At 49.4% G+C, this 12,084-nt stretch overlaps 1 protein-coding gene across 5 annotated transcripts in view; it reads left to right on the top strand.

Annotated features, from left to right (window-relative positions):
* Positions 1–12,084, top strand: part of Adcy3 (adenylate cyclase 3) — a 74,113-nt gene that overhangs the window by 23,045 nt on the left and 38,984 nt on the right. The window lies entirely within an intron of this gene.

The following is a 12,084-nucleotide window of genomic DNA, read 5'->3' as shown; positions in this document are numbered from 1 at the left end:
AAGGAACCCCTCTTTTTGTTTTCTTGAGTTTTTGAAATGGGGGTCTCGCCATGTAGCTTGGCCTTGAACTTGAAATCCCGCTGCCCCAGCCCCCCAAGTGCTGGGGTTTGGGTGTGTGCTACCGCACTTGACTCTGGAACTCTTGTTTGGGAGGGGGAAGGGGTTTTTGAGACAGGGTTTCTGTATCTAACAGCCTTGGCTGTCCAGGAGCTAGCCTTGAACTCAGAAATCCTCCTGCCTCTGCCTCCCGAGTGCTGGGATTAACCATTCCCCACCACTGCCTGGTTTGGTTCTTAACCAGCTTCCCTCAGGATAGTGATGTGCTTGCCCCAGGAACTGCCTTAGAAAAATAGCAGTTGCTAGAATGCTTGCCTCATATGCGCAAGGCTCTGGGGTTGCCCTCCAGTATCACACAGAAGTGTGTGTGGTGGTACACACTGCAATCTTGGTGCTCGGGAGGTAGAGACATGAGGATCAGGAAGGACATCCTAACTGGCTGCAGAGTGAGTTTGAAGCCAGGCCCGGTTGCATGAGAGTTGATGTCAAAAGGCCAAGGGAAAGGAAAGGCAAAGAAAAATGGGAACTCAAGAATAGCAACTAAAGGATTGAGTCAGAAGCAGGAACTGGAAAACATAACCCCAGATGTCCTCAGGAACACGGTGAGAGGTTGTGGGGGAAGGGACTGTGAGGCTCAGTGGAGGAAATGGGAATGAATCAAGCCCCAAGGAAGAGAGCACGATCAGGAGGGCAGATGCTGCTGCCCTTTGTGGCTGAGTGGGCAGAATGTGTCACTGCCAGGACGTGAGTCTTTCTGAACTCCAAGTTAGGGTACCTTAGAACCGCACAGTTTTCTCTGTGAGGGTTCAGATACAAGGGGAGAAGACTTCTGGACCTGTGGAGTCACGGACCATCTCCCTACAAAATTTGACAGGCCAAGTCCATCTGATGATGATCTTTCTGGAGTTTAGACATTTCCTTTTGTCTCTAGACTGTGTTCCTCTTTCTCCTGAAGGGCTAGCAAGCCCCTGTCCACCTGTCTGCCCACCCCTCCCGCCCAGTACTGGGATTATATGTGGCACCACCATGCATGGCATTTTTACTTGGGTTCTGACTTGAACTCATGTCCTCAGCCTTTTTTTGGCAAGCATTTTCCAAGCTGATTATCTCTCCAGCCCCTGGAACAGTTTCCAGGTTCCTTCCAGTCGGTTCCAGAATGTGAGGAGGGGTCTGTGTTATAAATACAATTGGCATTGCTTAGAAGAAAACTAGAAGCTGGGCAGTGGTGGTGCAAACTTTTAATCCCAGCACTTGGGAGGCAGAGGCAGAGGCAGGTGGATTTCTTGAGTTTGGGGCCTGCCTGGTCTACAGAATGTGTTCCAGGACAGCCAGGGCTACACAGAGAAACCCTGTCTCCAAAAAACCAAAACTAACCAACCAAACAACAACAAAGGCCAAGAAGAAGGGAGAAGACGACAGAGAGACTGTGAAGTGTGGAACCCTAATATTCAGACTACTCTCATACATGGTTTACTTTTGCCTGCCTGCCTTTCTTTCTTTCTTTCTTTCTTTCTTTCTTTCTTTCTTTCTTTCTTTCTTTCTTTCTTTCTTTCTTTCTTTTCTATACAATATTCTGTCTGTGTGTATGTCTGCAGGCCAGAAGAGGGCACCAGACATCATTACAGATGGTTGTGAGCCACCATGTGGTTGCTGGAAATTGAACTCAGGACCTTTGGAAGAGCAGGCAATGCTCTTAACCACTGAGCCATCTCTCCAGCCCCTACCTTTGCCTTTCTTTCATTTAGTATTGGTCATAGGTTAGGAGTTAGATGGGATTCTTAGCCACCCAGAATTCTTATATGAAGATTTATTGTTGTTTTCACTGTGTGTAAGAAAACACTATTTGTGAGTCTAGCCACAGCTTCTCTCTGGCCCTTTGCTGACTTAGTCTCCTGCTCCTCAGAATCAATCTCTCCTGTTTACTGCAGCATCTTTACCCTCAGGAGATTCGAGCCCCTGAGGTCTTTCATCTCTAGGCCCCTGCATGGGGCCTGCCACCCACTGGAAAAGCTCAATAGGTTTAAATTGACCGCTTTTAAAAGAAAGGCCTGAATCCAAACATGATTAAAGCGTTTTAAAATAGGCTCTGCAAGTGGGATTGGAATTATTGGCTTGGAGAAAGAGACCAAGGTGACTAAATAATGAGGTTCTATCAATAAGAAAAGACAGAAAGTGCTGTGGCCAGCGGTTTTCTGTGTCTTCGCTGAAGCAACAAGAACAGAGGGCTTTTCTTTGGTTTTGGGCTTCTTAGTCATCTGGGGTAATAGATCTTTTTGAGAATCTGATAAAAGAAATGAATTTGTGCTCTATAAAATTGCAAAATGGCAATCTCTCCCTAGTTTTAGGGACTCACTGATTACCCTAGAACTTAGTCCATATTTGAATGATCAGACCCTGGGGTAGTGTAAGATGCTCAACATCAATGCTTCTTATCTGCAGGAAAGCAAGGAGGTTGACCAGATGGCCTTGGCCAGATGGCCTTCTCTGGTTTGCTCACCCTCAAGACTGAGGCCTTTGTGAGTATAGTTATCAATCTACAAATCTTGATACTCAGTAAGATACTGAGTACATAAACATGAATGAAATGAGTGAATGAATTCTGTTTTCAGGAACAGGGAGGCATGTTGGAGCTGATCTTAGTCTTGACATAATACAAGTTACATTCCCTGCAGGGGAAAGGGGAAGTGTACAAGTTCTTGACAAAGCTAAATTTACAGAGTCATCCTGTGTAGACCCTTACTGGCAGGAGGGCTGGGGCAAGTGGGGTTCTAATTAGTTTCACGTAGTCCTGCAGTCTTTCATTTTTTTGTTTATTATTTTTTATTTCCTGAGGTTGGGTTTCTCTTTGTAGCCCTGGCTGTCCTGGAACTCACTCTGTACACCAGGCTGGTCTTGAACTCACAGAGATCCGCCTGCCTCTGCCTCCCGAGAGCTGGGATTAAAGACGTGCTGCCACCACAACCACTTGTACAGTTGTTTATCTTGTAGGAGCCTGAACAGAGCCCATTGTTACTGGGGTAAAGGAATGTGTGGGATCAGCCAGGTCAAAGATAGAAGAGCCTGAAGATCATGGCCTCCATGTTTTGAGTCTCTGGGGAAGTCACTACGTCAGAGCCTCGTGATGGTGCCTCTGGGAGTTGGGTAGTGCAACTCTGGCAATGTAGCAGGCCACAAGGGACCTTGTCTAAATGTCAACTTGGATAGCTACCTTATCTAGAAGTCCTTTTAGTTTTTGAAAAGACATTAAGTAGCTTTCTCTAGAGGCATGCTCAAGATCATAATAATACAGGAAGCTTCTGGAAGGCCCTATTGCAGAAACTTGAAGTACCTGGATGGTAAGGGCACAACACAGGGCATACTCGAGTCCTGTGTTTTGTTGGCTGTGCTTAAAGAAGACCTCCAGGACATTGTTGGCACCGCAGTTCTGGGACTTTGCCTGATGAGGAGCCCAGTGTGGGAGAGGGGACATTTACTGCCCCCAGCTCTCTAGCCTGCCAGCTCAAGGTCATCTCTTCTTAGCACTGTTGTCTGACCGTGGCCCTGGCCCACTTCCCAGTCAGAGAAACAGCCCAAGTACCCCTGCCCTGAAGGAGCTGGCTTAGGAAACAGACAAATGAGTAAGGAAGAAAGGGTGAAAGAAAGGGCAGTAGCTATGTAGTCTTTATTCCCTGCGATTGGGAAGCAGAAGCAGGGGGATCTCTGTGAGTCTGAGGCCAGCCTGGTCTACACTGTGAGTTCTAGGATAGCCAAGACTATACAGAGAAATCCTATCTCAAAAAAAAAAAAAAATCAAGCCGGGCGGTGGTGGCACACACCTTTAATCCCAGCACTCGGGAGGCAGAGGCAGGCGGATCTCTGTGAGTTCGAGGCCAGCTTGGTCTACACGAGAGCTAGTTCCAGGACAGGAACCAAAATGCTATGGAGAAACCCTGTCTCAAAAAAAAAAAAAAATCAGCAAGCAATAAATAAATAGAAAGAGAGAAAAAGAGGGAGTGGCACCTGGGGACAGAAAATGTCCTACAGAGCCATGTGATGTGGTGGGCAAGGTCTCTAGGAGGAGGGGACATTTAAGTAGCAACCTGACTGATGGAAGCCACTATGGGTGTCTCTCCAAAGGTTCAAGGTAATGCTTCCCCAGAGCTGGGAACCCTACTTGTAGCGCATGGCATAGCCCCAGGCTCTGTGCACTCCCCTTGGGTAAGAGGAGACTGGCAGCCTTGTAAGTTACCATCTCCTGCTCCCTCCTGCCCTGCAGCTGCTTAGAGACTTTTTTCCAAAACATCCAAGTATGTCTTAATGAAGAGAGGCTCCAGAGCTGCCTAATCCCAGTCACAGAGCATCATTGGTCTCCAGGACGACCCACACCAACACTGGCACAGAGTGCTCTGGAATCTTCAGGCTGCAGTAAGCTTCTAAGGCAAGAGAATCAGCAGCCCACCTCCAAGGGACAGCTTCAATTTTAAAACCGTCTTGGAGCAGCCTGTTTCCCCGAGGGCTGTTAGAAAAGTTGAAGGCATCTTGATGCATAGACTTCTAAGTGGAAGGGCTCCTCAAGGGACTCCTCTCAAGCCTGCATGCTGTAAACACTTCCTCAGGCTGCGTGGGCTGGGTGAAGCTGTGCTCTGGGCCCTTACCCACTTGGGAGACTTGTTCGTGTATTCATTGTTTTTATTTTGGCTTCATTTTAAAATATATATTTGTTGATTTGTGTGTGTATGTAGGGTGTGTGTGTATGTATATAGGGTGTGTGTGTTTATGTGTATGTGTGTGTGTGTATGTGTGTAGTGAGTGACTTTACTGACTAAGCCATCTTGCTGGCCTCTTAGCTTTCTTTCCTCTTTCTCTCTCTTTCTTTTCTGAGACAGGGTCTCATGTAGCCTGGGCTGGCCTTGAACTCTCTTATGTAGCCAAGGATGAACTCCAGATCTTCTGCCTCTACCTCTACAGTGTTAGAAATATATATATAGACTGTCTTGTGCTACTACTCCTGGCTAGTCATTCTTTTTCAAATTATTTGATTTTTTTAAAGAAGAAATTTCCATAGAGTAGCTCCAGAGTCAAGAAATCTTTTTTACAGGGGGCTGGGGCGGATGCTGGCTTTTTGTTTTTATGCTAGCTAGGGATGGAAGCCAGGGCTTGCGGTGTGCCAGGCAAGAGTTTACTACTGAGTTACATCCTAGCTCAAGAAAACAATGCAGTTAGTATAAAGAGACCCAAGGACCTGGTAGCTATGTTGTGGCAACCTCTCGCCACACAGAACAGTACGCAGGGGACCCCTACAGTGGGACACTTCGGTGTCATTTGAGTGTGTCTCAACCTGATCTTTTAGGGGCTCCTTCCTCAGATGACATGTGATGAACTCCATGTGCTGCTGGACCAGGTAGTAAGAGGTCCAGCGTCAGCTGTCTGTCTTGTTGGCTGTCCTTGCGACTGTCTCATCTCTTACCTCACTTACATGGGGAAGGCTTGAGACTTCATGGTGTGCAAGCATTAGCTCTCATCCGTGATCCATCCTTTCTTTATCTTTTTTGACAGGGAATTGTTCCATAGCTCAAACTGGCCTCAAACTGTCCTCCTGCCTCAGGCTCCTGACTGCTGAGATTACAGGACTCTGTCACACACCTGGTTCCCATCCTTCTTTCATGTCCATGCGTCCATGATCATGTCATCATCGCCTCCCTGGTGGAAGTTATACACGTGCATGAATGCACACATGCATGCGCACACCCCAGCCATGCAGACCTTAATCGGTACCTCCCTTTATGATGTCTGGGCCTGGTGGCCTGGTAGCCTGGTGTTCTGGGTGGCTTGCCAACCACTTGCTCTACTGTCTTAGCCTCTAGCATCATCTGGGTCTTCCTCCTTTCAGTTCTCAGGATGGGTGGGTTGGGGAAGCGGGGAATGTTAATGAGGCTCAAGCAGCAAGCTGTGTCTTGGGGTAGCAGGTGGATGATCATTTCTGTGCCGTTTGCTGACTGGATGGTAAATATCAGCATGGTCTGTCCCCATTCAACAACTCCTGGCTTCCTGATCACCTACTAGGTGATCAGGGCCCTGGGGTCACAGCCGAGAATAGGGCAGAAAGTGCTTGACTTCCCATCTATCCCATGGGCGGAGAGACTATAGTGGCAAGCATGCCTTCCAACTCTGTGGGATATTCTGTGAGCAGTGAAAGTTTCAGAGTGGATGGGGAGTCCTGAGCAGGATCTTCAGGGTAGACAAGGAGCTGACTGGGTAGTCTGGGTGTGGCTAGGGTGAGGTGGAGGCTGTTGCAGTCCTGATGGTTGCAGGCTGCTACAGTGAAGGCTGCAGGCTGCTACAGTGATGGATACAAGATGCAGGCTGGTACAGTGATGGCTGCAGGATGCAGGCTGCTACAGTCAGTGATGGCTGCAGGATGCAGGCTGACACAGTAATGGCTGCAGGATGCAGGCTGCTCCAGTGATGGCTGCAGGATGCAGGCTGCTACAGTCAGTGATGGCTGCAGGATGCAGGCTGCTGCAGTCAGTGATGGCTGCAGGATGCAGGCTGACACAGTAATGGCTGCAGGATGCAGGCTGCTCCAGTGAGGGATGCAGGCTGCAGGCTGCTACAGTCAGTGATGGCTGCAGGATGCAGGCTGCTGCAGTCAGTGATGGCTGCAGGATGCAGGCTGACACAGTAATGGCTGCAGGATGCAGGCTGCTGCAGTCAGTGATGGCTGCAGGATGCAGGCTGCTGCAGTCAGTGATGGCTGCAGGATGCAGGCTGCTACAGCGATGGCTGCAGGCTGCAGGCTGCTTTAGAGGGAGGAGAGCAAGTTCTGAGAAGGAAGCTCCTAGACTCGTGAGTCTGAAGGCCTCATTTTGAGAAAGCCATTTTACACAGTGACTCAGTCCATTTTGGATCTCCACTGGGGTTCAAGTTTTCCCTAAAGGCTGCACGCCTCCCCTATAGTTCTCAAAGTACAATGAGAGGCAGTGCTCATAGAGGTGTTTTAGAGTAGGACCTGCTTGATGCTGATTGTCATGTCCTTGCTCAGCCACACCTGCCTGGCTTTCTCACGCTTGACAGTGGTCCTGGGAGACAGGACACATAATAGTCACCTGTCCTTCTGGCCAGCATGGTGCTGGCTCACTGTCAGAGTGAAAGTTACTCTTTCCTCAAGCATGTCTTGAGGGATACACCCATCTTCTCTAAGCAAGACAGTCTTACACTGTAGATGAAAGAGCAGCCTCTGTGTTTCATACCTTAGGAGAAAGTGACTTCTGCTGTGTTTGGAAACTGAGGGACATCTTCAGACATATGTCTTTGTGTGGGCTTAAATGTATGCAGCTTGTAAGTGAGGACACAGAAAAGAAGCCACTAGGATGGCTGCTCCAGGATTTGGGCAGGGGGAGGTTTTTATTCTAGATGAGAGAGAGAAGCATCTAGAAATGTCCACAGTAGAGAGGAGTTGAAGCAGAGTGGGCATGGCCAGGGGCGTCTGCAAGAGAAGAACAAGGAAGAGAATCGTGGGGGGCTGGGAGAGCCTTGCTGTTACAGAGAGAATAAAGGGGTGTCTGGAAGGACAGGAACCTGTGAACTGCCACCACCTGGGAGCTGGCACAGTAGAGGAGTAGGAGAGGTGAGGAGGCCAGCGTGGGCTTTGGGATATGTAACAGGTACTTGTGACTAGGGACTGAATGAGCCTGGAGGCCAGCGTGGGCTTTGCTATGCAGCCACAGGTGTATGCCAAGGGAAGTAGCCCTTTCTGGCAGGCAGAGACCCATTTTACAGGTTTCTGAGAAGTGCTGGTTGTAGGTTTTTAGCAATCCTTCTATAGTCCTGCTTGAGCTGAGCCAAGGCTGTCATTTCTTTTGGAATCTGGGGTAATTGGAGTGTCCTTTGGAGCTGACATAGTCTACACTCTTGTGCTTTAAGGCTGAGATCTTTGGGACAGGTTTAGTTTAAAACTTATCTGGTGTCCTTTCTGGGGAAAGACGGGGGTTCTTCATGTAAGCTGAGTGCTTCAGGGTGGCCTTTCAGACCCAGAGTAAGCCGAGTGTGGGAGGAGGTGGTGTGTTTTGGTTTGGGACCTTGCTTCGTTGTGCTTCTTTCTGTACACAAGGAGCGCACAGTAAAACAGCTGACCTGACTGCTCCAGGACATGGTTAAGGTTTTTATCATAGGTGTGAGAGAAGGAAGCAGCTTGAACATAGCCAGGGCAAGGCAAGGAGAGCAGCTGGAGAGAGTAGTGGAGAAAGCAAGAGACAAAGAATAGATCATACATGCACATGTGCGCGCGCGCGTACACACACACACACACACACACACACACACACACACACGCAGTCCTAGGAAGAGAGTAAGCAGATAGCAAGAGGTAGAGTAGTGAGAATGAAAGCAGAGAATAGTGAGACTAGCTGGACTATAAGGAGTAGCTGAGGGGAGAGAAGCCCATGTGTAGAAGGTGCTGCAGGCTGCGTTTCCGCCCGGCTCCCGCATGGCTAGATTTACACCTGAAATAACAACACACAAATTGTATTTATTTAAACACTGCTTGGCCCATTAGTTCTAGCCTCTCATTGGCTAATTCTCACATCTTGATTAACCCATTTCTAATAATCTGTGTAGCACCATGAGGTGGTGGCTTACTGGGAAAGATTCTAGCCTACATCCATCTCGGATGAAAGAATCATGGCGTCTGACTCACTTCCCTTCTTCCCAGCATTCTGTTCTGTCTACTCCACCCACCTATGTTCTGACATATCAGGCCAAACAGTTTCTTTATTAATTAACCAATGAAAGCAACACATAGAAAGAAGACCCACCTACATCACCCATGAGCTAGAGGGAGCTCAGGGTAGGGGGAGATGAGAAAGGGCTAGGATGCTAGCGTGGACTATGCAGTGCAAAACCAGTACTCGTACTGGGGGGGTGGTCTGGAGGCTGTCCTGGGCTTTGATAGACTGAAAGCTGCCCCTGGTAGCCACATGTCCCTTCTGACAGAACAAGAGAAATGGCTCCTTTTGGCAGATGGAAACCAGTTTCACAAGTTCCTAAGAAATGCTGGCTTTTATCTGATGGCCAGAAATCCTATAGTTCATCTTAAACTCATGTCTGGAGATATGGACTGCCTTTTGGAGTCTGAAGAATTGGAGTTCTTTGGACAATGCTTACTCCTATCAAATCAGAGTGATGTCCTGATCACCTCAGCAGGGACTGGAACTGAGAGGAGGCTAAGGAAGTGTGGTGTCCCTGTGTCTTAAGAGCGGATGTACTGTCGACACGGTGGGGAAACCGAGGCCCTGTTGCCCTGGCTTGCTCACTCGGCACACCTCCTGGGTCCTCTGAGGGACCATGGAGTGACGTAACAGGAGCCCTCTTCACCATCCTCAGGGCTCCACCTGTGCACACCCGAATCTTCTCCCCTCAAGACCAGCTTCTGGTTCCCTGGACTTTTCGAGGTTTCCTTGGCTTGGCAGCCTTGGATTCGTGCCCTGGATGTGGGGGCCGAGTTGGCCTCAGTGAGACCTTGGCTGAGCCTCCCAGCACTTGTTACTTAGGTCAGAGACTGCCAAGCTGCTTTCAGGCCCCATAGCCATAGCAAGGGAGGGCACGGGCTGGGCTAGAACAGCTGGGTTTGGGCAAGTGAAGAAGACTGAAGGTTTAAGAAACTCAAAGCCTGGGCTCTAAAATTGTTAGAAATAAGTAAATCCCCAGGGTGTGGGGCGTGGAGTTTCTTGGCATCCCTGGGCCCTGCAAACCCACTTCCTTACAGAGAGTCTTTTTGGAGCCAGTGAGCTTCAAATACTGATTGGGAAACAGGTGAGGCAGCTGTGACTGTGGGCTCAGGGTTGGAGCCCGATGACAACCTGAGAGCCACCCACCTCTCCAGCTCTCCGCTCCTTCCTGGATGCCATGGATCAAACCTTCCCCAGTCCCAACTGCTGCCTTCGGAAGTGAGGCTAATAAAGACCAGGCAGTGTCCATCAAGACTGGGCTCAGAACAGCTCAAATGGCCTCAGAGGCCACCTGGCTAGTGAGGGTGGGGTGTAAGCCCAGGGTGGCCCCAAGTTTGTGTCCTACTGTGTATACCTTTATTTTAGAATATATACAGATGCACTGTCTGTCCTGAGAAGAGTATCATCAGGCATGAGCCTGCATCTACATCCCTTGAGTTAAAGCCTGGGGGGGATCATAGTTTTGTTAGCTTGGGCCACCACCCCAATGGATAACTGTGTCTTTTTCATCCATCCCTATGAGATGGCCAAGCAGGAAGGCAGGGCCTGCCCATGTGGTGGGACAGGATAATGTCAAGGTTTAGCTCCAGCTAATTAGCCGGGGATAAATGTACGCATGCCTTCTCCAGAGTCAGACCTGTGGCTGTAGGGTGTCCTTTCCTGGTTGAGCCCTCAGTTTGGGGACACTGAGGTTCAAAGTGGTGACCTAGCTGTATGAGTCCCAGTTGCATACTACTGCCACGTGCAGCGTCTTTCCTTGAGCCTGGCGCACACAGGAAGCATAGGATGCCAGCCTGACCCTATTCATGGCTCTGTGAGCCTGAGGGTCTGGGCAGAAGCCAAGGGCATTTGGCTCTGCAGGAAGATGGCCTTTGGGCGGGTGGAGATTCTTGGGCATCTTCCTAGACTGACACTGAGACCTAACAGGGTCCATATAGTTGACTGCATTCACTGGACCCAACTCCAGAGATTTTCAGATGGTCAGGCTGATGTTCCACTGAGTCTGTCCACTTCAGATGTTGGGATCTGTCAAGAGAGCAGATAGTACAGGTATATTGCTAAAGACATTGACCCCAGGTAGTGACAGCTGCGGCTGCCTAGGCCCAAGATTGATACAGATCTAGATGGTAGAACCAGCCACTCCGCAGCTCAGGAATCTACCTATAGTGACTTCTGACTAGCCGAAACACACACTCCACCTCCGAAGCCATTATTATTCAGTAGCTCTGTGGTGGGGCTTCCCATGGACTCAACACTGCCAAGCATTTGTGCCCCCAGACCTGGGAACATCCTGTAGGGTGTGGTGGTGGTGAGTCCTCAGGGTGCTGATGATCAGCCCTGATTCAACAAAAAACAGCTCAGAGGGGGTGTGGCATAACCAGGAGACCCAGAAAGTGAATCATAACTCATTTCCTTATCCATCCATCGAAGCATCGATGTAAGGTCCTTCACCATAATTTCCCCTGACCCCAGACTCCACCATGCACAACATTGGGCCAGTCTTCTCTCCTTGGAGGACCAGAAATGAAACTCCTAATTTCCCTTCCTGCTTTTCAACTCTAAGCTTGTGTGAGGGATAGCCACACTACCTCTGTGGGTGGTGACTGCCCCCTGCCCCGTGCTTTCCTGCAGGACCTCAGGAACTCGGACTGGGAGAGAAAAATGGCTTCATGAAGGTGTGTGGGAGTGGGGTGGGGAGAGGCTGGAGAGAGGACTCATTGGGTAAGAGCACTGACTACTCCTGAATCCCCAGCACCCACAAGGTGGCTCACAAGCATCAGGAACTCCAGTTCCAGGGGATCCGGTGCCCTCTTCTGGCATCCTTAGGCACCAAACTTGCACATGGTGCACAGATATATATGTAGGCAAAACATTCATATACATGTTACAAATGAAAATAAATTAATAAACCCTTAAAAAAAATGTGGCACTGACTCCAGAGAAACAGGTCGAGCTGGACCAGGCAACAGTGTTGCCTGAGAAGGCTCACTCAGATCAGCAGACTTTCAGACCCAACAGGGCCCCACCACTTCAGGTAGCCACCAAAGCTCAGAGCCAGCAGCTGCTAACATCAGGAGCCGTGTCTGATGGGAACATTCAGGTCTGTATTCAAGGCTCCCTATAGCAGGAAGCAACTGGCTCTGTAAATCCAGCAGCCTTTTAGGCATGACTGGGGGCTAGGTCGCCTAGGAGAGTCTGTAGGGTATCAGATGGGGCAAACACTTGACAGCCAAGGTCTTGCATTGGTGCTGGGCTTGCAGGCAGTGGGCTAGTACTACTGACAGAACCTAGTAAGCTGGGGATCCATACGTGCTGGTTTGAC

Source organism: Alexandromys fortis, unplaced genomic scaffold, assembly GCF_014885135.2.
Source record: "Alexandromys fortis isolate MF-2015 unplaced genomic scaffold, M_Fortis_MF-2015_v1.1 scaffold_252, whole genome shotgun sequence".
NCBI lineage: Eukaryota > Metazoa > Chordata > Mammalia > Rodentia > Cricetidae > Alexandromys > Alexandromys fortis.
This window is presented reverse-complemented; position numbering and strand designations above follow the sequence as displayed.